This window comes from Aethalodelphis obliquidens, unplaced genomic scaffold (genome assembly GCF_003676395.1).
Source record: "Aethalodelphis obliquidens isolate GAN/ISIS:26980383/991018 unplaced genomic scaffold, ASM367639v1 scaffold40, whole genome shotgun sequence".
NCBI lineage: Eukaryota > Metazoa > Chordata > Mammalia > Artiodactyla > Delphinidae > Aethalodelphis > Aethalodelphis obliquidens.
The window spans coordinates 2,139,069-2,163,949 of NW_020837984.1; the positions used below are offsets into that span (position 1 = coordinate 2,139,069).

Genomic DNA, 24,881 nt, shown 5'->3' on the forward strand with positions numbered 1-24,881 from the left:
GTCATCTTGGACAGGTATTTCAAACAGCTGTTGGGATTTTAGTCAAAGAGTTTGAGATTTTATAACCTGGGGAGATGGCCACATATGAGTATCATGTGCTTTTGTGATCATAGCCAAACTTCATGCTTCCATTTTGGTGAGAGGCAAATTTAAAAAGTAAAATCTTTCATTTCAATGTACTTTTATCCTTCTCCCACCAATACTTTAACCCCTGCCCGTCACCCCCCAAAAATCAAGGTTCAATTTGCATTGATTAAAATATTTTGCTATTTCCTTTATGATTTCTTTCCTTATCACAATGGATGATTTAATGCCTACTGAAATGGCTCAAAGAAGGAACCAGAGGGATGAAGAGAAGATAAGAACAGAAAGGAAAGGGGAGAACTGGACAAAGGGGAGAGTGGACAAATTGCTAAACTTGACTTTGCAATACCCAAGGACAAGTATCTGGTAATGCTCTTCTGTGTGGTACAGATGAAGAGCTCAAAGGGCTTTGAGCAAACAGGATACATGCTGAACATTCATGTACTGATGCTTATGCATTTAGATCAGAAGGCTGAGCTTCAGAATACCATCCAGAACTGATCTACTTTTAACGTAGATGTTGTTACAACAAATTTGTTTGGATTTCCAGTCATCTGCAAGCTGGAAGCAATGAACCCAAAGTTTGCTTCCAGGGACCGACATGTGAACATCAGTGCAAAGTGAACACTGATAGTTTGATAGTATGGAAAGGGACAGAAATAAAATTATAAAAATTTGGCAAAGTAACCAAGAAAGCATAGTGGCCTATTGAATGTAGGGGCAAATAATTTTACGTATCCGTTATTGTTTTATACACCAATGTAAAATAACTGATAGTTTAAAGATGACCCTAACTTATCAAGAAAAAGTCAAATACATTTGACATGCCTTGTTTGAGACCCACCAGAACGATTTAACATTTTAAAAAGAGTTTCTATCAAACTCTTACATTGGCAAGTCTTTCTTTATCTGAAAAATTGACTTCTTTGGAATACTTTATTCCAGAAACTGCCAATAAGGGAAATGTTACTGCATGTTTAAAACAAACAAGATGGAGGAAGCCAAGGGAGACTCAGGACTTTATGTTAGAATATTAGGGACCCTGAATTTCTGAGAAAATTGACTGGCAATCCCTCTGTTCAGCTGGGGCTGCACAATGGATGCCAGCTGTAGGACAAAGCTGAATCTTGTAGGTATTCTGTTGCCCTGACTGTAGGCAAAGAGCCATCACAAGCTTAAGTACAGCCCCAAGGGGCGCATACATTAAAGAAAAAGCAAGAGCCAGTGCTCCAAAATGGCTTATTTAAAATGCAAAGGGTAACAAGAGAGCTACATCTGGGGAAAGACCCGCTCTCAGAAGCAGGAAAGTAATACCAAATCTTGGTTAAAGTTGCTTACTCTTGAACTAATTAGCTGGGGATTGAATTCAGCATGAGAAGTCAGATTGTGGATTAAGAGTGAAGGAAAATGTTATTTTTTCTCTTAGATACCAGCCTGGCACTTCAGAATGTAGTAGCAGGCAGCACATGAGATTCAGCCAATTTGACGAAATCACAAAATTGTGAAAAACACCATGGCTGATTGAAAAGGAGTTCCAGAGATATAATTTGGGCCAGATGCATGATAAAAGTCATTTTTATCTTCTTTGGTGGTAGCCTCTTTGTAATAAGATACTGGCACTTTGTCATTAAAGAAAAAAAGAAGAGGAATTAATAATACAGAATCCAGTGGAACATAAAATAACATGTTCCACCACTTTTGAAATACTATTCCTACCTAGCATTGATCTGCTATTGTTTTCTTTCAAATCTCTTCTTGTTTTTCTAAAATGGGAGATTTCTGGGAAAATCATACATAAAAGAAGGAAGCTAAGATCTTTTGCTTTTGTTTTACTTGTGAACGTTTAAGAAACAGATAGAACTTATAACAAAGTCATATTACCTATTGATGGCATCCCTTACTAGATACGTACCCTTGACAGAACATGTCTGCATATAACAAGACGTTCTTAACAGGCCTACGCTAGATTTAAAATTTTCATGCCTAATTAAGCTGTGTAAACACATTTGGGATTTAGGGAATTTTCTGTGTCATAAGGGAGTGAAGGTTTATTACCTATTATGTAGATGGTAATATTGTAGAAGGTCTATTTTGTAGATGGGATTCCCCCCCACCCCCCCTCCCCCCAAATCTGAAATGTCTCCACTGTCTGAAATCCATGCTATTCCCTATGGTGTTCCCTTTGACTCTTCCATTGTGTATTCCATATTAATTCTGCTGCTGCCTCTGCATTCAGAAGTGCTCGGAGCCAGAACCAAGGGTAGAACACCTCTGGGAGAATCATGCTGCCCACAAAGTTCAGGGCCCTTTTCAGCAAAGGACAACCAGCTCTTCAGTCCTGCCCTACCAAAGCCCAACTGTCATGTAAGATTCCCATGTCCGGGTCTCTGCAAAATTTGGGGACTCTGTGAATTTCTCTTTAGCTTCTTGCAGAATGAGAGGAGAGGCAGGTAGAGACTGTGCCAAATCAAGGGTGAGGAAAGAAATGGAATAACTGGGTGTGGCCATCCATCTGCAGAGAGCGCGCACCTCAGCATCAGCTGGCCGGAATCCACGGCAGAGCTGCAGGTGGGGTGGGGGCATGGGGGGAATGGTACAGGTCACCTGCAGGTGGATTTATCTTCCATGACTGACACTTAAATGTCAGAGCTCATCTGATACTGTTCCAGTCTTGCCGCTGGGTGTTTCTAATCATGTGTTTTAATTAATGTTTTTATTGTACTTGGGCCCAGAGAATGTTTCAACAGAGGAGCATATATTTAGAAGTCTCTGAATAAATAAATGTAAAACAAAGGAAAACTGACTCTGCTGGCATGATGAAAGTGATTGTTTCTAAAGGGGTAGATTAAGCCTTCAGACTCTACTTACTCCTTGAGACTAAGTCCTCTGCAGTATTACGGCCTGTCACCTAAACACACCTTTTGGGTATAACAGAGCATGGTTTCAGAATCTTTTCCAGGATCTGGCTCTAGAAGTCTACACTCTGGGTCTTGAGGCAATTGGGGACACTGTAGAATTTACTGTGACAATTTTGACTTAAAAAAATTAACAAAGAAATAGTAGGGATGTTGGGTTGGCAGTAGTAACAAATTTCTGAGGCAACCTTTATTTGGACCAGTGAGGGTGTCTTCCACTGCTGGAGAAAGAGGCAATTGGAATGGGCTAGTTCCTTTGTTTCCTTTTAGTATTTTCTCTTGAATTTTTGCTCTCCACTTTAAAGGGGGCTTATATCTCTTCCCCATACAATTTAAGTCAGTAGCACGTTTAGGGAGTATATTTAATTCAATTTAGCCAACATTTACAGAGCACCTCTTCATTCAAGGCAGGAGCTAGACTTCATAGGGGAATAAGACATTTACAAATTATATGAAATATATTTATAAGATACATCTTGATTCTAAATATGTGCTAAGTTGGAGTGGATGAAAGCATTCTCCGTTTCTTTTTGTCTGGATCCATTATTAGTTCACTTCTCCACTTGTTGCTTTCTTTGGGCCCCAGAGAGCTTGTGAAAGTTACTCAAGAGCTATAAGTCTGGAGTGTTAGCAGATTTTCCGGCAATAGTAACAAGGTCTGGTCCTGGTTGTAAGAGTGAGGTTCTGAAGTCTGTCTGGTTATCTGCCATCACTTTTTGCTTATCTTTCCTATAGTGGCACCCCTTTTATTCCCTTTTCTCTATCTTTAGGGGCCAAATCCTCCAAGATGCCCTAAATTAGTGGTTCTTGACTCTGGCTGCAAAGAGCATTGAAGAAATATTGATGTCTGGGACTCATGCTGAAACCAATGAAAAGCTCTGCACTGATTCTGTTAAGGAGCTAAGGTTGAGACTACAGTGCTCTTTGCTCACTGTCAGTGATTCTCCTCCGCCTGCCATTTGGTAAACTTACACTCATTCCTTGATTCAAGAAGCCACTAGTGCTAAGATATACTGTATATTTAATAATAACTTTTTGATTTAAAATAATAAGAAAAATATCACTACATTAAAAGCATACCTTAATTTTAGGTCATGAACTGGCTGCAGAAATATAACAATGTGAAAATCATGTAAATCTTAGAATAAAGAGAATGTGGTATTTTTTCTTTTCTTTTCTTTTTTTTTTGCGGTACGTGGGCCTCTCACTGTTATGGCCTCTCCCGTTGCGGAGCACAGGCTCTGGATGCGCAGGCTCAGCGGCCATGGCTCACGGGCCCAGACGCTCCACGGCATGTGGGATCTTCCCGGACCGGGGCACGAACCCGTGTCCCCTGCATCGGCAGGCGGACTCTCAACCACTGCGCCACCAGGGAAGCCCGAGAATGTGGTTTTTAATACTACATTGGCTAAGAACAAAACTTTACCTGTAAATTTTTGAGGGCTATTTGCATTATGAAAGAGAGTTCTTGTTAAACCAACATACTGCAAATATTATATTTTTAATGATAAAGTTTCAAATTGGATTCTGGACTAGGGAAGGGTTTCTCAATCTTGGCACTATTTTGGATTGGACAGTTCTTTGTTGTGGGGTCTGTTCTGTGTCTTGTAGAATGTTTAGTAGCATCTCTGGCCTCTACTTATGAGATGCCAAGAGCAACCCCCCTTCCATTTGTGACCCAAAAATGTCTCCAGATATTGCTAAGTTGAGAACCACTAGGCTAGTGAAATAGATATTTTGGGAGTAGCAGCTTGTATCAGTTAGTGTTCAGTTGCAGAGAACAGACCCACTCTAGCTGGTTTAAGCTGAAATATATTAATGACAGGTTATTCAATGGTCTATAGAACTGGTCTGTGGGCAGAAGAAACAGACTCTAGGCTGGTGAGCTTCCAGAAACAAATCCTGATGCCACACCACAACTGAGTCATCAAAGAAACTGCTATACTTGTCTTGATCTGGATGCTGCCTATCAAATGGAGAAGCTTTGGGCAGGAAACTACTGCTAAACTGGGGAGTTAACACTCCATGTGCAGCAGTAGAACGATGCCTCATGTGCAGTCTCTCTCCTTACTGAGTCTGAATTCATGTTCTGAAAGTGAATCTAATAATGGAGCCCTTATCGTACCCCAAACCCTAGTAACCCTAGAAACCCTAGAAAAAGGCAGTTTTCAGTTTATCGTCCTCTGTAATACACAGGAAGACATTGCAGAAGGAGGTTGGAATAGGTGTTAAATGAGCTCATCTCTAGTATCTTCCACAGGGTTCTTCCCAGAGATCCTTAACTCACACCAGAAGTTAACCACCTATTCTAGGTAATTGGGGTCGGCCCAAGTGTCTTCTTCACTCCCTTTACATTTTTTTTTTATATTGAGTTAATTTTCTTCTTTCTTTTATCCATTCTCCTTCCTATTTTCTCTTTGATTGCCATTCTTTTCATATCTCTTCCTTTTCTTTGACCCTAACTATAGGATTTCTGAGAACTTGAAGAGTATGTGTTTCATACTTGGCTTTGTCTGTAGACATGGCATGTGAAGTCTTTTTTGATGAGATGTGAGCTGAGGCCTAGGATGTTCAACTAACACCACATGTATCTCTGCTTCACCAAAGACACCGTGAGAATAGATGTTTGGGGGCAGAGGCTTGTATCTTTGAATTGTATTTTCTCCATCTAGAAGAGTAAAGCATCAATTAATGTGAACCATCACATTGTCTGATTTGAAATAAATATTGATAAGTAGGCTTAAGTCCAAGCAGGTAAAAATCAAGTGATGCTTTCTGTCTCTAGGTTATAGTCTTGCAGTTTAAAAAATGTGACTTTATGGCTGAGTATAAGAAGTGATTACTTACCTCATATGATATGTTTTTCTTCTCGTTTGTTGCTAAAATCTCCTAATTATTAATTTAGTTTAAGCTATAGGACTTTAACCCTAAGTTAAAATTCAGGCAATATCCTTGGGAGAGGTAAAAGCATCACAAGTCATTTACTCTTTAGTGTAGGGCTGCCACGTAAAATATAGGACAACCAGTTAAATTTGAATTTCAGATAAACGATGAATTATCTTATGTATGTCCCAAATGTTGCATGAGACATAGTTACACTAAAAAAATAATTATTTGTTGTTTATGTGAAATTCAAATTTAACTGGATGTCCTGTATTTTTGTTTGCTAAGTTTGGTGTGAATGAGGGGATCAAGTTATTTCTTGCAAATACATTTCCTGAGATGCACAGGGCATGAAGAAAACATGAGGGTGATAGACTCCTGAGAGGAATAAAGATGAGCAAGTTGTGCTTCGTACAAAAAGGAAGAGGGACAACTAAAGACAAATAGGCACTAAACTGGTCCTGGTTATCACTGACCATTCCCTAGGCATGCAAATAAAGCCCTGATGTGAAGATAAAGCTCCCTTCCTTCCCTGCAAATGTAGCCACTTTTCTAAAGCATTTGGATCTGGTCCCAGTGCAGCGTTCCATTGCCCAGGCTGGACAAGCCAAGCTTCGAGGTAAGTGGAAGAGATGAGCAGCACAGGCACTGGATACCTTGGAGCCTTGTAATCTTGCTTGCACAACCTCCAGATTGCATGGTTCTTGGCTTCAGTGTAGCTGGGCACAATTTCAATGCACATCTATGGAGACCATGTCACAACAACAAAACAAACCAATGTAGCTGTGAGTTACATTTACAGCTTGAAAAAACAAGTCAACAGGCTTGAAGACTGCTCTGGGAGCCCCTCCCAGGGAGTCAGCCTTTGGCAGAAAGGGAGTTACTGTGCCTCCTTTTTGACATTTTTTCAGCTAAGATTATTCTATATGATCTGCAGCTTGTACCTTTCAAAGAACTTTTGTTTGTTTGTTTAGACAGAACCCTTGTTTGCGTCATTGTTGATCAGCACTAGATCTTCCTTAGGTCCAGAGTGTCCTGTATTGCATGCAAGTGTCTTATCCTAAGAGGTGGCTTCCCTGCTATAGATTTCACACTCATGAAAGGTATATCCTTTCTTAAGCTCTTACTCTGCTGTTGGTAAAAAATACATTAAGCCAGATTTTCAAAATCTTTTGATACTTTAATCACTGCGTTGCTGCAAATTGGTAGTCAGGAAGAGTTCACACACCTTGCAGCAATATCTCATATGACAATTCTGAAGTAATTTGTTGGAGACATCTCGCTACTTATAGAGAGTACACCAGTACATGGAAACTAAGGTTGTGTAGAACCTTCCCCGTTGCTGAGCTAAGAACAAACTGGCTTCTTAATATTAGTGGATCAGGCCCAAGAGTATATGTGGATTGGAGTCTTGCCAATATCAGGAGACTCCTGTGCTCATATATTTTTATTTTTCTGATTTTTATGAAAGATTTGATTTATGTGCCACTAACATTGGGGTATGTTGGTGAATGCACTGTGAGGAAGCTGGTGAAGAGAAGGAAAATTAAACATTTTGGAAGGGATCTTAGCTGTTCAATGTGACTTCTTAAAAAAACAAATGTACGGTATGCTTTATTTTGCATCTTGAATCTTTTCATTTGATTTGCACATATCCTTGGACGATCATATTTTACCTCAAAAATTTAGTTCCCTACACATATAGTACATTATAACAATTCTAATTTCTGCCTGGTTTAGTAACCGTAAACTTATGTTAAGAGAACGACAACAACAAAAACTTCATCTTCATTTTCCTTATTTTTCTTTGATTGTCTTTTTTTTAACTAGGTCTCTTCTGACTCATATCCTGGGCTATCTCAATTTGTGCATGTTTCCAGAATTTTTTTTTTAAATTTTCAGTATTTTCCCTAATTCTTCTTTTTCCTGTTATTCATTCCCCAACTCCTGTTTCCACATATCCTCCCTTTTCTGCACCATCTCTTCCTATTTCTCTACATCTTTGTGGAGAGATTCATCTTTCTTTGCTCTTTAATCACAGAACTTTCATGAAGTTCTGTGCCAAGTCCCCTAAACTATGTGGGACAGATTGCCTTAGCTCAAGGGAACACTCAAGAGAGAAGCCTGGAATGACTCAGAGTTGCAGGTGTGAAAGGTGATGGGTTATGACCTCTCTTAGGTCCATTCCACCCTTAGGATGCCATGATTCCACGAAGAGATACACTTGGGATTTGTGGATCAGGTAAACTTTTTTTGTGCATTTAGATTCTCCCTCAGATATTATAGCTTGAAGTTAAGTTATGGTGAGCTGAAAAACAGACAAAACAATTTCCAAGCCATAAAAAATTTTGGCTCTTTTCAGAGAGGCCAAAAGATCAATATTGTCAGATGGTCAGAAATCCTTGCATCTGAGAAGAGATTAACTCTCAGAAGGGGGAGTAGCTGTGGCGAGAATAACTCCTAGTGCAGTTAACAGGTCTTCCTCTGGCACAACCTGGCTTTCCTCACCTGTATGATAACTTTAATCCCTCCCAGGGGAACTAAAGGCCATTGATATCTGAAGTACTTCATGCCCTCCCCTTGGATTCCTGTGGTGAGGGCTTTATTCAGGGTGAAAAGGCTGCTTCCTCTATGGAACTTGCCCAATATGGGAACTACATGTTGGAAGACTACAAAGTTACAACCCAAGTGATAGTATAAATTCAAATCTGCTTGTTTTGTTTAGGCCGTTCATTTGTTTATTTGTTTCATAGTGCACCTACTCTGTTCCAGGCACACTGTTAAAGCCAGGTATGGAGTTTAGGATCCAGTGAGAAAGACAAAGGGTAATCACACAATCACACAAATACATTTAAAATGATAATCAGTAATAAGAGTTAGAAAAATGGAAGTCGTGGAGATATTAGAGCATAAAATAGGTGGCTTTGACATAGTTGTGAGGTGGGAGGAGATCTGAAGGAACAAGAGGATTTATTTGGTTGAAGAGTGGGGTAAGTAGTTCTTTAGAGACTGTGGCCAAGCGCCAAAGCTCTGTGATAGGGGGACAGGGAAAGAGAAGGCCAGGGCAGCTGGAATAGAGTGAGGATGAGGCAGCAGGAAGGGACAATGTGAAGATGGGCAGCAGAGCCCAGACCATCCAGAGGCTCAGAGGCCATGCTCTTTAATCCTAAGAACAATGGGGAGCCATCAAAATGCTTTGGGGATAGGGTGGGAAATGTTATTAGATTTACATGTCAAAAATACTTATTTTGTTATTATAATAAGCATCCTGTGAATTATTAGAGGACCTCAAACATTTAAAACTGAGGTATATTTCCTTTTTATTTTATTAATGTAAAAAACACTTAACATGAGATCTACCCTCTTAACAAATTTTGTTTACAATACATTATTGTTGACTACAGACACAAATATTGTACAGCAAATCTCTAGAACTTACTCATCATACTTAACTGAAATTTTATGAGTATTGATTAATAACTCCTCATTTCCTCCTCTCAGCCCTGGTAACCATCATTGCAGTCTTTGGTTTTATGAATTTTACCATTTTAGATATCCCATATAAGTAGAATCATACAATATTTGTCTTCTATGTCTGGCTTAAGCATAATGTCCTCAAGGTTCACCATGTTGTCAAATATTGCAGAATTTCCTTTTTTTAAAGGCTGAATAGTATTCCATTTTATGTATATACCACATTTTAAAAATCCATTCTTTTGTCAATGGACATTTAGGTTATTTCTACCTCTGCTATTGTGAATAGTGTTGCAATGAATATGGGAGTTCTAATGCCTCTTTGAGATCCTAATTTCAATTCTTTTGGATACATACCCAGAAGTGGGATTGCTAAATCATACAGTAGTTCTATTTTTAATTTTTTGAGAAACTTCCATAATATTTTCCACAGTGACTGCACCATTTTGTATTCCCACCAACAATGTTCAAGTGTTCCAGTTTCTCTATATCCTTGCCAATGCTTATTGTCTTTTGTTTTTTTTCATAATAGCCATTCTGACAGGTATGAGATGATATCTTGTGGTTTTGATTTGCATTTCCCTGTTGACCAGTGATGATGAGCACTCACTTTTTCCATATATCTGTTGGTCATTTTTATGTCATTCAAGAAATATCTATTCAATTCCTTAGCCCATTTTTGAAATCAGATTATTAGTGTAATTTTTTGTTGTTGTTATTGAATTGTAGGAGTTTCTTGTATCTCTTGGAGATTAACCCTTTATCAGATATTTGATCTGTAAATATTTTCTCCCATTCCATAGGTTGCCTTTCACTCTGTTGATTGTTTCTTTTGCTGTGCAGAAGCTTTTTAATTTGACATAGTCCCACTTTTTAATTTTTTTGGTTTTGTTGGCTGTGCTTTTGGTGTCATATCCATGAAATCATTGCCAAAATCAATGTCATGAAGATTTTCCCCTATGTTTTTTCTAGGAGTTTTACAGTTTCAGGACTTATGCTTGAGTTGGGTTTTTTCTTTTTTTTTTTTTTTTGTATGGTATAAGATAAAGGTCCAGTTTCATGTTTTTGCTTGTGGATATCCAGTTTCCCAAAACCATTTGTTGAAAAGACTATCCTTTCCACATTGTGTATTCTTGGAACCCTTGTTGAAGATCAATTGACTGTATCTTTTAAAATTTTTATTTATTTATTTATTTTTGGCTGTGTTGGGTCTTTGTTGCTGCACGTGGGCTTTCTCTAGTTGGGGAGAGCGGGGGCTACTCTTCGTTGTGGTGTGTGGTCTTCTCATTGCAGTGGCTTCTCTTGTTGTGGAGCACGGGCTCTAGGTGCGTGGGCTTCAGTAGTTGTAGCATGTGGGCTCCGTCAGTAGTTGTGGCTCGCAGGCTCTAGAGTGCAGGATCAGTAGTTGTGGCCCAGGGCTTAGTTGCTCCACGGCATGTGGGATCTTCTCGGGCCAGGGCTTGAATCTGTGTCCCCTGCATTGGCAGGTGGATTCTTAACCACTGTGCCACCAGGGAAGCCCCAATTGACTATACCTGTGTGGATTTATTTCTGGGCTCTATTCTGTTCCATTGGTCTATTTGTCTGTCTTCATGTTCATGCCTTACTCTTTTGATTATTGTAGCTTCATAATGTATTTTGAAATCAGAAAATGTGATGCATCCAGCTCTGTTCTTTCTCAGAATTGATTTGGCTATTTGTGGTTTTTTGTGGTTCCATACAAATTGTAGAGTTTTTTTTTTTTTTTTTTTGTGGTATGCGGGACTCTCACTGTTGTGGCCTCTCCCATTGTGGAGCACAGGCTCCAGACGTGCAGGCTTAGCGGCCATGGCTCACGGGCCCAGCCGCTCCGCAGCATGTGGGATCTTCCCGGACCGGGGCACAAACCCATGTCCCCTGCATCGGCAGGCGGACTCTCAACCACTGCACCACCAGGGAGGCCCTAAATTGTAGAGTTTTTAAAGTATTTCGATAAAAACGTCTTTGGGATTTTGATAGGGATTACATTGAATCTGTAGATCACTTTGGGTAGAGACATTTTAACAATATTAAGGTTTCCAATCCATGAACATGGGATGTCTTTCCATTGTGCCATGTTTAATTTTCTTCATCAATGTGTTGTAGTTTTCAGTATATAAATCTTTGACCTCCTTAGGTAAGTTTATTCCTAAGTATTTTATTCTTTTTGGTGCTAATGTAAATAGGATTGTTTTCCTAGTTTCCCTTCCAGCTAGGTCATTGTTAGTGTATAAAAATGTAACTTTATTATTATTTTTTTTAATTGAAAGTCGTTGGAGGGTTATGAGTAAAGGAATGATATGATCTGACTTATGTTTTAAAAGATTGACTTTGGCTGCTTTTTGTAGGATAAACTATAGGAGATTAAATTAAAGGAGAAAGACCATTTAGAAGGCTACAACAATAGGCCAGATAGGAGAATTGGTGGCTTGGACTATGGTAATGGCATTGGAAATAGTAAGAAGTATAAGATCCAGTGTCTATTTTGAGGATAGAGCTGACAAGATTTGTTGAATAATTGGAAATAAGAGAAGAAGAAAGGTGTCAAAGAGTGACTCTAAGGTTTGGGCTTGAGCAACTGGAAGAATGGAGTTGCCACTGAGATGAGGAAGACTGTAAGAGGAGCACGTTCATGGTAGTTGGGGCAGGAATCTATCATGAGTTCAATTAAGTGTGAATGTTAAGTGTGAGGTATGAAATGCCTATTAAACATTCAAGCTGAAATGTCAAATAGACATTTGGTATAAGAACATAGCAATTCAAGGTAGAAGTCCAAATAGTGTACATAGATGGTGCTTAAAGACCAGAGTATATGATATCAACTACAGAAGGGATCTAGATGGAGAAGAGATCTCAGGGCTGAAACCTTGGGGGCTCCAGTGTTCGGGATTAGGGAGATGAGATGGATTCACCAAAAGAGACTAGAAGGAGACTGACTAGCAGTCAGTGCAATAGGAGGAAGATCAAGAGATCATGATATCTTAGAGTCAAATAAAAAAATTATTTCAAGAAGAGGCACTGATCAAGTGTATCAAATTCTGCTGGTAGTTTGAATAAGATGAGAACTGATCATTGTATTTGTCGGTATGAAGGTCACTGGTGACCTTGCCAATATCCATTTCGGTGAAGAGGTAGGGAGTTAGCTCATTTCTAGTAAACATGAGAAAGAATGGAAAGAGGGGAAATGGAAACTTTGTGTATAGACAGCTTTTTCCAAGGAAATTTCCAAGGAGAGTAGAGAAATGAAACATTAGTTACCTTGAAAGTGATATGCTGTCAACAGGGGCTTTTATTTTTTTTAATGTTTATTTATTTACTTTCTTATTAGTCATCCATTTTATACACATCAGTGTATACATGTCAATCCCAATCTCCCAGTTCATCACACCACAACCCCCACCCCCCACTGCTTTCCCATATGACTTGGTGTCCATATGTTTGTTCTCTACTTCTGTGTCTCAATTTCTGCTCTGCAAACAGGTTCATCTGTACCATTTTCTAGGTTCCACATATATGTGTTAATATACGATATTTGTTTTTCTCTTTCTGACTTACTTCACTCTGTATGACAGTCTCTAGGTGCATTCACGTCTCTACAAATGACCCAGTTTCATTCCTTTTTATGGCTGAGTAATATTCCATTGTATATATGTACCATATCTTCTTTATTGATTCGTCTGTCGATGGGCATTTAGGTTGCTTCCATGATGTGGCTATTGTAAATAGTGCTGCAATGAACATTGGGGTGCATGTGTCTTTTTGAATTATGGTTTTCTCTGGGTATATGCCCAGGAGTGGAATTGCTGGGTCATATGGTAATACTATTTTTAGTTCCTTAACGAACCTCCATACTGTTCTGCATAGTGGCTGTATCAATTTAAGTTCCCACCAACAGTGCAAGAGGGTTCCCCTTTCTTCACACCCTCTCCAGCATTTGTTGTTTGTAGATTTTCTGATGATGCCCATTCTGACTGGTGTGAGGTGATACCTCATTGTAGTTTTGATTTGCATTTCTCTAATAATTAGTGATGTTGAGCAGATTTGAAGCAATGGATATGAAAACATATTGAGAAGGGCAGATTGCTAAGCAAGTTAACGTAGATATTGTAACTTTTAGGAGCTGTGAGCAGTCATTACAGCAAAAAAAAAACCCCAAAAAACAAAGTCACAAGGAGGTAGCAGTCTTTGCTATGAATTACATAGTGTTTTATTATATTTTTACTTAAGTGAACTTAGTATAGAGTTATTCCTAAGACAGTAAAATGGTTACTAAATTATGATAGAGAATGTAATAATGAAAGTTTCTTCTTTTTCTCTTTCAGAGAGAAAATGAGTTAGGTACTATGTGTAAATAAAACAGGATATTTTGATCCCACCTTTTGATTTTGCTGTTTCGATCTTGCCATTTTGCCTCCATCATATTGATATCAAGGACATTTTGATCCTTCTATCTACTTTTTTACCTGCCATTAATAAAAAAAGTAAAAAGTATGATAGCTGCATTTATTGATTCCTAGGTGCTGGGCTCTGCTGTAAGTGGTTTACATGTATTTTCTCTTATAATATAACAATTTATAAGTTATGCACTATTATAATTCTGATTTTATAAATTAGAAAACAGAAACAGTCAGGTAGTCAGGTTAAGAAATTTGAACAAGATAATTCAGTCAATGATGTGGACAGTTGCTTCATGGAATACAAGGGTTATTAGAAGTATACAAACCATACAACTGGCCAGCCCTTAATAGTAGGTCAATCCTGGATTATCTGAGAGAAATTACTCATTATCATGAACCAACAATCAGTTATTTTTAATCAAGAGCATAATGAATATTACATGTGTAAAGAATCAGTAAGAAATAACTGTGACAGTTATTAAAACTTCACATGATAAAATGTGTAATTTACCAAATTTAACAGAAGAAAATATTGTTGACAAAATTTAGATGGGAAAATTTTTACTTGGTATCAAAAAATGGTCACAAAAAGAAAATTCAAAATGACTGAAGGCACAATCAGTAACATTTGATATAGATAAAAACCTCATAAATGATAAAAGCTTCATTGCAAAATTCACCCCCCAAAGAATTGATCACAATGAAAATAGTATAGAAAGTAAAAGTAAAATAGAAAAATTAGAAATACTATAAATGTACATAGAAACTTGGTTAAAGAATTATAATGAATTAGTGAAATTTACTTCAGTGTGTCTTTCTCCATAAAAATGTAGTCAAACTAGTGGTGTAAAATGATTTTAGACCTGTTTTTGAATTTTTAGGTATATCTTATGAGCATCCTGTGCATCATAGGTACCTTACTAAAGTAAGATACCATGCTTGGTATGCTTAGTTTTTGATTTTTTTCTTCAAGTCATATTTTTACTTCATCTTATTTGGAAAATGAGTGAAAAATTAACTGTTGGGGTCCATATGCTACTTGGAGAAGAAGAGCTAAAAAGAAGTTGATTGTTCACATTTAATCAGTAAATAACCCTTTTATTTCTACCTATAAATAATATGGATACTTGTTACTGCTACTGACTAGTCACATTATAGTCACCTAACAAATTCTATTGAATTATAATTACTCAAATTATTTTGTAAGTTGATAATTAATTTAATTTGTTATTTTTGACAGTGATTTATAATTTGACACTTTGGAGAATTCTGATCAGCTTAAAAGTATGAGATAAGTATTTGACAGAGAAGCCATCTCCTATTTTGACCATTTAAAAAAAAATTCAGATTCTGTTTCAAAAAGGGCTCACTTGAAGTTACAGTTAACTTCTCACTGGTAAAATATGTAGTAACTATTGGAATCTTTTATTTACACTTAGTGGAAAGTAACCCCATTTACAATCTACAATGTGTTATTCCAAAAACCAAGCATAATTTCCACTAATAAATTATGAGAACTGGAACAAGCTATGAATGACGACCAAAAGGTAGAGGTGCTAAATCTTTAGTTTAGAAAAAGCAATCTTCTAGAGAAAAAAGTCTAAGTTCTTGAAAAATATTAAAATAAGTGCATTCCTGTAGTTCTTAAAGTAGATGCAGTCTTATACTAGTTATAAAAATTAGCTAGTGAAATGAAAGGCAACACATTCAGTGGAAAGGACAGCCTGAAAATTGTGAGACATTGAATTATTCTGTTTTAGATCAACACTTCCAAGACCTAATATAAAAGAAGAAAAATCTTAATTTTATATGTGGAAAACTTTTTTTTGTTTTTTGCGGTACGCGGGCCTGTCACTGCTGTGGCCTCTCCAGTTGCGGAGCGCAGGCTCCGGACGCGCAGGCTCAGCGGCCATGGCTCACGGGCCCAGCCGCTCTGCGGCATGTGGGATCTTCCCGGACCGGGGAACGAACCCATGTCCCCTGCATTGGCAGGCGGACTCTCAACCACTGCACCACCAGAGAAGCCCTGTGGAAAGCTTTTTTTAATCAAATTAGTCTCATGCATGTTGTTTATGGTTGTGTATATTAAGCCTAGTCAGTACAGCATGGTGGTTAAGAGGGCAGCCTCTGGAGCCTGACAGTTTAGGTCTAACTCCTTACTTTCTCATTTATTAGCTATAGAACCTGTGAACAACTGGGAAAATTACTTAACCTCTTTGGGCCCTGGTTTCCTCACTTCTAAAATGGGGATAATAGTTCTACTTCATAGGATGGTTGTCAGGATTAGATGTGTTGATACATCTAAAAAATTCTACCTCTTGTTGTTGTTGTTAGTATTATTATTATTTTACTAGCTACAGGTGAAAAATTTTGGCCTATTTACACATAGCCTTCTTCTCAACTTAATATATAGTTGGTGTTTGGAGCAAATTCTTTCCTACCTAAATTGTTCTTAATCTTTCTATCTATGTTACTCCTGAAGGCCTACTAATCAGCTGTGTGCTCTGTGTGGTTATTAAGATTATAAAATGTAGCATACTAGTATATTGTGATAGGAATCTAATATTACAGTTGTTAAAACAGCGGGGACACAAGAGAATAAAACTAATTCTGAGAAGATACTTGTAACTATGTGACCTTGGTAAAGCACTTTCTCTCATGTCTTAGCTTGTTTAAAAATTTTTTAGTCATGTAAAATGCTGGCATTGGATTAAATCCCTACTTTCCTTCTTAAGCTTCTGATTTATAGTACTCTTTCTCCTGTTTGAAATGCTCTCCTTACATAGCTGGTCCCACTTTAATGATGCCATGCATGCTTGGACACCTGTAGAATGGACCAGTGTAAAATGGATCATCTGTTTTTAACCCACTCAGGGTTGTCAGCAGAAACCACAGTATAAGGGGTAAAGTCATCCGGAAGTGAAGTTTGCAATATTATGTGCAATATTAATATGGAGGCAGTGCTGAATGACAAAATGACTTGATGAAAAGAGGGGAACTCCTGAACTCCTGTGGTGCTTAATATTAATAGGCATTTTACTAACGTCTTACTGAACTGAACTTTCTTTAGGAAACATATTGCAGACAGAAGCTGCTAGGAATTTTTATCTTTAACTTTAATCTTCACTCCGTTTATAAAAAGCTAATGCTTAAAGGGCTATTTGTTGAGTGTCACCACTATCAAGCACCCACCATTTTGAAGGTACTCTTCTGGGCATTGAGTAAATACTTGCCAATGTTCTAAATGCCAGGGCCTCTTAAGAACTTAAGAAGAATGTTGTGTAGGCAGGGATGGGGGAGGGCAACTTGCTGAGCAGCAAGTTTTGGAGGTCTGGGCTGAGTGTCTTAAAAAATGTACCACATCACTACTGCTTTAACTGTTACTGTGCTGGTGGCTGCATCTTCCTCAAGCTGCCTTGAAATATTCTAACATGTTGACACTTTGGAGGAGAGTGCGAATTCTCTTTTCCTTTGGGTTTCGATCAGTGTTTGAAAAGGGAATCATTGAAATATAGGTCTGAGAGGGCATGACAAGGCAAGCCATCACCTCACAATGAGGGCTCAGCAAGCTGTTTTCCATTCAGAGCTGTCTCTCCTCTCTGTCAGCTCTTTTGAAGCACCCATAAAACAAAATAGGCTCATTAACTATGAAGGGGTAAGTGAAGTTGGCAGTTACACCTATTCAAATAGGTTTTCCTTTTTAGATGTTTGCCCTCCAGAAAAAAGAACAGTCAGAAGATGAATGCCTCCATATCAGTGGCTGCTCATGGCCTCCCTTTTGGGGTGAGTGTTGTCAGTCAGTGTCTGGGGGATGTGGGCATTTTGCTCCAGATCTAATTCTAAGCTGGTCCATTAGGTTAATGTCTTGGTGAAAAGGCAGGATGGCCTTGTCACCATCATTTCATTCAATAAGTTTGCATATAAGGATAAAGACTGAGTGTCTGGTGTTCCTTTTTTAACAGTCAAGGGCAATTCTTCATGACTCTTCTCACGAGGACACAGACTTGTCTTAGTTGTGCCATCTTGCTGACAAGGACAAGCAATAGTTCTGGTCTGTGGACCAACTCTTCCCATCCATGGATTCTCTTCTTTCATGGAGCTTTCACTGCAAATTTGGCTCCTTTTCTGAACCTACAGCATCCACATTTTACTGAGCTGAGAGAGATGCCAAGATACATAAGAGATGGTTTTAACCCTCGAAATCTTAGTCAGTAAATGAGGTAACATGTGACGATATTCAATAAATCACCATGCAAATGTGAGGCAATTTGAGACGATCCTTGAAAGAAAGATGGGAAATGTTTCTATGGTTTCTGGTTGTGGAATAGTTTGAGCAAAACCACAGATGTGTTTATAATCAGTGGACAATCTTTTTGGTCCTTATTTTATTTGGCCTGAGCAATATTTGACACTGTTGACCCTTTGCTTTATCTTGAAGGGTTCTCTTGGCTTCATGACACCACACTCCACTGGGTTTCTCCCTGCTTTTCTGACAGCTCTTTTCAACCTCACCCCCAGGTTTCTATGACCATATGTATGCTGATGATGCCTCACCTGTGCCTCTAGCCAGACTGCTCTCTTGAAGGTCAAACCTATATACCTCTCTTCTGTTGACACCCGCATATCCAACTCTTACTTAAATACCTTGAGTCCAGCATGACCAAAACTGAACTCCTTATCTTTCTCCCCAGTTATGCATCTTCCTCAGTGTTGCCTATCTCAATGAATAATGTACATCTAGTTATTCAAGTTGGAAACATGGTTTAATCTTTGACTCCTCCCTTCCCAACACCCTCCATATGATAAATCATCATGCCCTTTATATTATAGTTTCTTAATATCTCCTGAATCTGTCCAGGTCTCTCTGTCTCCATTGTTACCTCCTTGGGTCAGCTTTCCATCATCTTTTGCTTGGATGACTATAGTAGCCGTCTGCCTTCAAGCTTTCCTCCAGCTAATTCTTTCTCTACATTGCAGGCAGAGGAGTCTTTCTAAAGTACAAATGCCATCATGCTTTTTCTTACCTTAAAGCCTCCTAATAGCTCCCTTTTGACCTAAGGCAAAGTGTCTACATCCTTAAGTAAGGCTGCTTGTGTTTCTTGTTCTGGCCCTGCTGGCCTTTCTTGTCTCATCTCTTGCCACCACCACTCAGGCTCCCTGAGCGTCAGCCATTTTGAAGTGCTCTTGCAGTTTACAGACTCCCGAGGTGAGTTTTCCCATCTCCAGGACTTTGTGCACACAGTTCCCAGCTAGCACGCTCTTCTCCCTTGCTCTGCCTCTGGACTCAGCTGGGAAATCACTGTTCATACTGTATTCTAATGGCCTGTTTACTTGTCTATATCCCTTTAGGTTGGTCAATACCTCTTATAGAGCCTGGAACATTTCAGATATTCAGTAGATACTTTGTGGATGAATGAGTTAGTGATAACACATGGAGTGTCTTTAAGGATGGCAGATTCCCCCAGTCTGACTGGAATGTAGGCTATATGAAGGACAGGAGTGAAAGATATGAAAGGGGTTTGGGTGTCTTAGGTTGGGTTCCCTGAACACAAATTCTGAGATAAAGATTTCAGTGCAGAAAGTTTATTGGGGAATGCTCTTGGGGCCAACTCCTAAATTAAACTTTACTAGGCCATGGGATTCCATTGAAGGTATTTACACAGAGAAGTCATGTGACTCGGAGCTGTACTTAGGAAGATTAATCTGGCTGAGGTGTCTAGATTGGATTAAAGGTGGAGAAATTGGAGACAGAGAGGACAGTGGGAAACTTTTTAAATGGTCCAGGTGAGGAAATTAGACTAATTTGCCTGAGCAAGGGTGTTGGCAGTGGAAATGGAAAAGGCAGGTGGTTATTTGCAACAGATATAACAATGCTGGAATCCACAGGCCTTGGTGACTGATTAAATATAGGATGTATGGAAGAAGAAGGAGACTCAAAAGTCGGTTCAAGGTTTTGAGCCTGGCTGAGATGTAACAATGATGGTGCTAGTGATGGAAATTTAAGAAGAATATAGTCTTGGTAGTAGATATGTTGAATTTGCAGTAAGGCAGCCACTCAAGGAGAAGTGGCCTATAGGTGGCTGGGCAAGGAGAGATAGGGAGGAGATAATGACATTCTAAGTAGGGGTTGATGGTTTGAGATGGAGCAGCGAGGTAGGAATACACATCACATGTCCAGGGGACCATGAGAAGATCAATTTGGCTAGAAGAGAGAATTCATTGAAGGAAATATTGGCTTAAAAAGTTGGAAAATTTTTTGTGGAGGAACTTGAATAACAGGCCAAATAACAGAGGGGTTAGAGGAGTTCAGGAGATTTCTTATAAAATTGCCTTGTTTTCTGAAGTTTGATCCTATCTCCCATATGAATATGGGTCTCCATAAATCCAAAGAACTAGAACTCTTCGCTTGAAAGACACTCTGTTTTTTACACTGAAGTGGCTCTGAAGACTGTTGGTCATTGACATTCTTTTTTGTGGAGATTATATGAAGACACATTAAAGGAAAGTCCAGTTTGCATGCATTTCTGAGATTTTTATATTCAGTCTTTGCTTAGCTTTCATGAGGCATGAAAGATCTGTGGCCTAATTGGTCAGCAGGTTTACTGGCTCACCCTGTAAAGTAAATATTGTGTAGCTGCAAGTGGAAAGTCAGTATGTATAATCTAGCTGCCTAGTCACGCCTGCCCAAATGCTGTTGAAAACTTTGACCAAGGGCTATAAAACTGTCAAGAGCTAGGGCCCAAGCTTGCTTCCACACCAAATAGCTCGTTACTGAAGCTATTGGGAAGATAACAGGGCATGTATTTGACTTGCTGGGATTCCTTCTTTGCTACAGAAGCATCTGGCAGAGCTAAATAGCTTTGTGTTACATAATTTTTCATTTCTTGTTTTTTATTTATCGTCTAGTTCGATTTATTTGACATCAAAACTTACTCTGCCCTCCTTTAAGCACACTCATAGAATGTAAAGTGTATCTTGATATCAGTGCAGTGACTTGAAAATGGAATCTTCAGATTGGCCCTCAGACCAGTAAAAAAAAAAACCAAACAAAACCAACATTTCTTTGGTGTTGTTGAGCAGATGTTTGATTTTTACCCCCCTCCAAGGTGATCATGGGCTGCTATGAGACTTCCCCACTGCCATTTAATGACATTCGCAACATCACTTATTTTCTATTTTCTTTGCATAATTTAATCACAGAATATTTAAAACATCTCTTGAGAAAAGGATGAGAATTGCTGCTGAAGGGATTAACCTTTTTTTTTTTTTGAACAGGAGGAAGTAAATGATATGTACTGAAAGCCCCATGGTTACTTTTGGAATGGTCTACTAGATTTGACCAGTGCTGGAGAGTATTCAGTGGATGATTTGCAGTTACATCTGCTAAGGTAAAGTGGCCTGGGTGTGTTTATAGCTTTCTGCACAGCTAATTGCATGAGCTTTCACTCAACAGACGAAAACATGTCAAATCTTGATAAATTAAAAAAAAAAAAAACCTAAGCGTGTTATTAAGCTGCAACTGATATTCAACAGCTCTACATAAATCTCTAAGAAGCAAACGAAGGAGTATTTACTCTTTTATTCATTGTTCAACTTTGCCCAATCGATTTTATGCTTCAGTCCACAGAAATGTTTACTGCACTATAAAGGTTTTTTTATACTTATATTTTATATTTAACAGTGTCATTCAGATGTTTGGTCTAAAGAGGGTACGTTTCAGTGATCCAAAGAATCACATAAGGGCTGTATGTTGTGTTTCCAATTAGAAATCTTAATTGTTTAATGCCTTACTTATTCCATTTAGATCCTTCCTGAATCCAGGCTAATTTTCATGGCTGCCTTAGCTATCCCTAGCATAAACTTTCCATTTACTCCCTATTTACCTCAGCTAGAGATGAAGAAGAGTCATCTTCAGACCTTATGTTGTAATGTTAGGAATGCTGAGAAGACCTCCTTATTTTCCAAATTAACTCTCATAAGTCGTTTTTTTTTTTATTAGTAATATTCCTTTAACAGGCACCAAAGCCCTTAATGTAATTTACTCACCCATGGTGTCTATTAGCCTCATCCCTGGTAGACAGGATTTGTGGTTTACTGACATGTTTTTAAAAAGAAGCACAGAAAATATCCATGGCCACATAAAATTAGCCACTGGCCAGTAATGAGGTGGTTAAGACTATGAGCTTTGGTGTCAAACTGACTTGGGTCATAGACCTGGCTCCACCACTTTCTCCCTGTGTGACTTGGGCAGTTTCTTCTCCAAGACTCAGTCTCTTCATCTTTCAAATGGGATAGAAATGCCCCTGTCATAAAATGAGATAGTATCTGTAAAGCATCTAAAGCATTTAGCATGGTGTGAGGCCACAGTCTATGGCATACAATAGGTGCTCAGGAAATGTTATTGTCATTACTATTTAAATATCTAGGCATTAAAAAATGCCTTTCTTGGAAAAGGGTAACACAGATATGGTAACACTAAGCTATGGTGTTTGTTTGTTAAGATGTTTGTAAACATGCCTTAGATTTTCACCTGAGGCCCTGGGCTAAATTCCATCCTAGGAGATTAATGTGAACTCCCGGCACCTGAATCCTTGCTCCCGACCCTCACTTCTGAATAAACACTTCTGAATAAAAACTGCTCCTGCAGCTTTTGCCTTTTGCATCTACTTGTTTGACATCTGGACCTCTTGCTCTGCTGTTGTGTAGCCCAGGGGTCCACAATCCCCAGGCTGTGGACCAGTACCGAGCCACGGCTTGTTAGGAACGGGGCCGCACAGCAGGAGGTGAGCGGCGGATGAGCTGAGCCAGTGGCTTCATCTGCCCCTTCTCATCGCTTGTGCTACCGCCTGAGCCATCCCCAGCCCCCCACCGGCCTGTGGCAAAACTGGTCCCTGGTGCCAAAAAGGTTGGGGACCGCTGGTGTAGCCAAAGGCCGGCCTTTTCCCCCTGATTCTCTCTTACCAGGACGTTTGGCTTTGTTATGCCTCCTCATCTACCAAAGTCTGATTCTCTGGTCTGAGTTCTTTTTGGCTTTGCCTTACCAGGTCAGCACTGATGGACCCATCCCATAGGCTGCATGTAGGTCACCAAGATGTTGAAGCCCCCAATTAATGGGACTGGTGGGCTCTTACTACTATTGAACAAGCACTCATATGGAAGATTCTTGTAACCCCCTCACAAATTTTAGACTGAACCTTCAGCTTTAATGTCCATTTTTGCTTAGGAAGCTTTAATATGGCTTGGCTATGATTACCTATCATATTTCCAAGATTCCTATGGCTTTTTTGAGTTTGCTTTTAATTTTTTTTAATTGTAAAAAAATTAAATTGCAGATATAGGAAGGTACAGAGAGGAGAATACAGTGTTCTTTTAATCCTATCCCAGAAATAACTATAGTTAATATTTGGTGTCCCTCTTCTTTCCATACATATATTTATGTAATTGAGATAGTACCTCTTACATTGTCCACTTAATACTATATCACAAATATTCCCCATTCCATAAAAATCTCTTTATTAACACTTTAATCACTGCATAATGCCCCACTGTATAGATGTGCCATAGTTTAAACTTAGCCATTCCCCCATTATTATACATTTAAACTGTTTTCATTTGTTTGATTATTAGAAATGACACTAAAATAATCATATTTGTACATAAACATTTTTCTTATAAATTTAAAACCCATTACTGATACCCTTTTTTTTAATAAAAGAATAGTTTTCTTTCTGCCATCCTTGGACAAGGAGTAAACAACTAGACTGAGACAACTGTAGACATTTAAATATCCATTGAATGAATAAATAGGTATTGAAAAGGTGATTTGCCCTCATTAAAAATGAATACATACAAGTGTGGAACTAAGTAAAGTGTTCTACTTACCCTTGAACACAAGAAGTATGTTAAAGAGAAGGGATATAGAGAAAAATAAGTGAAACTAAAAAATAATCAAGGAGCTAGAAAACTGTTCTCTGCTCCAGTGGAACACTTCCATTGCCATACTAAAGAATATACAGTTGACCTTTGAACCACATGGGTTTGAACTGCATGGGTCTATTTATATGCAAATTTTTTTAGTAGTAAATAAAATAGTACTACACAATCCGCAGTTGCTTGAATCAATAGATGTGGAACCTAAGATATGGAGTATAAGGTGGGCTGGATGGATTTTTGAGTGGGCAGAGGGTTGGTACCCCTAACCCCTGCATTGTTCAGTGATCAACCGTACTCACTTTCTAGCTTCTCCATTGATGCAGAGACTGCTAGCTAGTAACCAAACTCCTTTGCTCTTCTTTTTGAATACACAGCTAGACTCTATTTCCCAGCCTTCCTCACAAGTGTGGCCAAAGGGATATAGCAGAGCGATGTAAGCCACTTCCAGTCCTGCCCCATAAAATGTTCTCACTTTCAACCTGCCATTGATCCACCTCTTGATGTAGATGAGCACAGGGACCTTGGAAGCCATCAGTTGCAGGGAGTAGAGGTCCCAAATAGAAGAAACTCGGTTCCTGAATCTCTGCTTGGAAACAATTGTCTGCCTATTGGGTTACCAGAAACTTAGGCTCATTCCTGACATGTCCTTCTCCCTCATTATCCGTATGCAACCTGTCATTAAGTCCTTTGTCTCCTATGTATATTGAATCTGTTCATTTCTCTTCGTGCTCTCCACCAATACTTTTGTCCAAGTTAGCATATCATCTTTTCCTGGGCTGCTTGCATAGTCTTCTAACCTGCATCCATTCTGACCCCCTTCCAGTCTATCTCAAGGTAAAAGGGTGTTTTACCAAAGTGCAAATATGATGACATTATTTACCTGCTTAAAATATTTAAATAGTTTTCAATTTCTCTAAGAATAAAGACAAATTCTTCAGTGGTACCCTGTCTAGCTTTATCTCCTATCAGGCCACCTCTTACATTTTCAGCTTCACCTACACTGGCATTCCAGTCCCTTGTATTCCATCCCACAAAATACTTCTTCCCTCCGAAGGGCCTTTGTGTATGTAGATCCTTTTCGGAACGCTCTTCCCTCCCTTTTTTTTTTTTTTCTTGCGGTACGCGGGCCTCTCACTGTTGCGGCCTCTCCCTTGCGGAGCACAGGCCCCGGACGCGC

At 38.9% G+C, this 24,881-nt stretch overlaps 1 long non-coding RNA gene across 1 annotated transcript in view; it reads left to right on the forward strand.

Annotated features, from left to right (window-relative positions):
- The window catches only part of LOC113633532 (uncharacterized), a 193,435-nt gene that overhangs the window by 123,862 nt on the left and 44,692 nt on the right, over positions 1–24,881 (forward strand). The window contains exon 3 of the long non-coding RNA XR_003438224.1: positions 21,047–21,159. This is a non-coding gene — a long non-coding RNA (uncharacterized LOC113633532). The remainder of the gene's footprint in view (positions 1–21,046; positions 21,160–24,881) is intronic.